Here is a 3,766-nt window from a genome sequence, read left to right as displayed (position 1 = left end):
ACAAGTCTAGGCTTAGTGAGAAACATTGGTAGAATCAATTAGTGATGTCTGCCACGGGCAAGAAGGGAAAGTAAGCATAAAAGCTTTATTTTGCTACCCTGAGTACACTCTGAAAGAAACAGACCTTTGGCCCTTTAATTTCAGCTGAAACCAGGATGAATTATTAAGCACATGACTTTTTTAAAAGCCTGGGAATAGCAAAAGGGGAACAGCACACAACAAGATAATCTTATTTACAATTTATGGTTTCCTCATTTTGTGATATATTTGAAAGACACAGGAGCCTAGCTCTTGACCCAGAGTCCAAGAGGAATAGTTTTATATACTAGTCACTAACCAGAAACCTTGGAACAAGACTCTCAGAACTAATACAGAAGCCCTGGCCACAGTCCCAGGCCTTCTTCTTTAGGTCCTCATTTTAATTCTGATTTCATATATGAGATTCTTCTCTGTCCCCAAAGATTGACATTAAAAACGTCCCTAGAGAAGAGATCCCATCCACACGTATCCAGTCATAGGGTAACTATGGTGAAATTCTTAACCAAAATGGTCCATGGATAGAATCTGGGGGCTTCATGACCTTGAATGAAGGGGAAAAAATCTTGATTTCTAAAGGAATTTAACATTTCCTTCAACTATGAAAGTAGAAAACAAATCAAATCTCAGAAGCATTAGCAATACTTGTGACTTCGTTACTAATGTAAATGAGAGTTATGTTCATTATTTCATTATAGTGCTGCAGACATCTTGAAATAACATTTATACTCATCGCTATTTGAAAGAATGTTGCTAGATCTTGTTATTTAACGTGTTAATAATGTAGCACACATTACACTATTATATTACTATAGCACAAACTTTTTTTTTTTTTTTTTTTTTAAACATCTTTATTGGGGTATAATTGCTTTACAATGGTGTGTTAGTTTCTGCTTTACAACAAAGTGAATCAGCTATACATATACATATGTTCCCATATGTCTTCACTCTTGCGTCTCCCTCCCTCCCACTCTCCCCATCCCACCCTTCCAGGCTGTCCCAAAGCACCGAGCTAATATCCCTGTGCCTTGCGGCTGCTTCCCCCCAGCTATCTACCTTACTACGTTTGTTAGTGTGTATATGTCCATGACTCTCTCTCGCCCTGTCAAAACTCACCCTTCCCCCTCCCCATATCCTTAAGTCCGTTCTCCAGTAGGTCTGCGTCTTTATTCCTATCTTACCCCTAGGTTCTTCATGACATTTTTTTCCCTTAAATTCCATATATATGTGTTAGCATACGGTATTTGTCTTTTTCTTTCTGACTTACTTCACTCTGTATGACAGATTCTAGGTCTATCCATCTCATTACAAATAGCTCAATTTCATTTCTTTTTAAGGCTGAGTAATATTCCATTGTGTATATGTGCCACATCTTCTTTATCCATTCATCCGATGATGGGCGCTTAGGTTGTTTCCATGTCCTGGCTATTGTAAATAGAGCTGCAATGAACATTTTGGTACATGACTCTCTTTGAATTTTGGTTTTCTCAGGGTATATTCCAAGTAGTGGGATTGCTGGGTCATATGGTAATTCTATTTGTAGTTTTTTAAGGAACCTCCATACTGTTCTCCACAGTGGCTGAACCAATTCACATTCCCACCAGCAGTGCAAGAGTGTCCCCTTTTCTCCACACCCTCTCCAGCATTTATTGTTTCTTGATTTTTTGATGATGGCCATTCTGACTGGTGTGAGATGATATCTCATTGTAGTTTTGATTTGCATTTCTCTAATGATTAATGATGTTGAGCATTCTTTCATGTGTTTGTTGGCAGTCTGTATATCTTCTTTGGAGAAATGTCTATTTAGGTCTTCTGCCCATTTTTGGATGGGGTTGTTTGTTTTTTTGTTATTGAGCTGCATGAGCTGCTTGTAAATTTTGGAGATTAATCCTTTGTCAGTTGCTTCATTTGCAAATGTTTTCTCCCATTCTGAGGGTTGTCTTTTGGTCTTGGTTATGGTTTCCTTTGCTGTGCAAAAGCTTTGAAGTTTCATTAGGTCCCATTTGTTTATTTTTGTTTTTATTTCCATTACTCTAGGAGGTGGGTCAGAAAGGATCTTGCTGTGATTTATGTCATAGAGTGTTCTTCCTATGTTTTCTTCTAAGAGTTTGATAGTTTCTGGCCTTACATTTAGGTCTTTAATCCATTTTGAGCTTATTTTTGTGTATGGTGTTAGGGAGTGATCTAATCTCATACTTTTACATGTACCTGTCCAGTTTTCCCAGCACCATTTATTGAAGAGGCTGTCCTTTCTCCACTGTACATTCCTGCCTCCTTTATCAAAGATAAGGTGTCCATATGTGCGTGGGTTTATCTCTGGGCTTTCTATCCTGTTCCACTGATCTATCTTTCTGTTTTTGAAGCACAAACTTTTAAAAGACTACTTTGATAATTGCATTTGAATGTAATTGGTCTCCTTTGCAATCTGCACCTTTTTAAAATAATTTTTTAAATTATTTATTTATTTTTGGCTGCATTGGGTCTTCGTTGCTGCATGTGGTCTTTCTCTAGTTGCGGCAAGGGGGAGTTACTCTTTGTTGTGGTGCGTGGGCTTCTCATTGCGGTGGCTTCTCTTGCTGCAGAACGCGGACTCTAGGGCGCGTGGGCTTCAGTAGCTGCGGCTCGCGGGCTCTAGAGTTCAGGCTCAGTAATTGCGGCACAGGGGCTTAGTTGCTCCGCGGCATGTGGGATCTTCCTGGACTAGGGCTCAAACCCGTGTCCCCTGCACCGGCAGGCGGATTCTTAACCACTGCACCACTAGGGAAGCCCCACACCCTTTATGGTATGCATTTATGTTATTCTGCGAAGGTATCTATAATTTCACTACTGCCAGAGGGGTTCATGACGTAAAAAAAGGTAAGCCTCCAGGACTTTCAAAGTACAACTATGTTGCTATCTACCATGCAATATAACCTAATATCCTTTAGGACTGAATCAGAGACATACAGAAACTGAGGGGTCTCTTTTTTTTCTTGGTGCAGAACAGGTGAGAAACTGGCATTTGCTTTTATTTACTGGTTGTTAATAAAACCGATGTTTGTTGAAAATTGGCAATTGTGACCATTTCTGCCTACATACTACAGGGTGGCAATTAAGTACTGGCAACCATCAGAAGCTTGTTTCAGCCATACTCACTTATTATAACTGTCTCAATCTTAATGGGGAAGGTTCTCTTTTATACTTTTTTCTTTCTTTATTCACGTTTTGATTGTTAAGTTTTAAAATGGGGTTTGTTTTTGGTGGGGTTTTTTTTTTTCTTGTCTTATTCCCATAAACTGAGTTTGGAGCAAAAATAGTGTCCAGGTGAACTTCCCTGGTGCTCCCAATGCAGGGGGCACGGGTTCAATCCCCGGTCAGGATTCCGCATGCCGCAGGGCACTGACAAAAAAATAATAATAAAATAAAATAAATAAAATAGTGTCCAGGTTTTGAGGTCTCTAGTCTAGATGAAGCATTACGTAATAGAATGTTTCCTTCCTCCCATCTACATCCTGTTATAAAAAGTAGTGATTCCAACATGACGTATTTACAAGATATGGCCCAGTATCTTTTCCTGTAATTAAAAAATATATATATTTAAAACTGTCCTCCAGAAGTTTCTTACCGGACTAGGACGGAAGGAATGTCTTCGAAGATTAATCGAGAACTGAGAAAGGCCTGTAGCCTGCTTGAGATTCCCGTGGGGTTGTCTGTTAGTGAAGGGAGGTGAAGGAATTCAAAGTGTCACGCC

This window comes from Phocoena sinus, chromosome 9 (genome assembly GCF_008692025.1).
Source record: "Phocoena sinus isolate mPhoSin1 chromosome 9, mPhoSin1.pri, whole genome shotgun sequence".
Taxonomy (NCBI): Eukaryota; Metazoa; Chordata; class Mammalia; order Artiodactyla; family Phocoenidae; genus Phocoena; species Phocoena sinus.
This window is presented reverse-complemented; position numbering follows the sequence as displayed.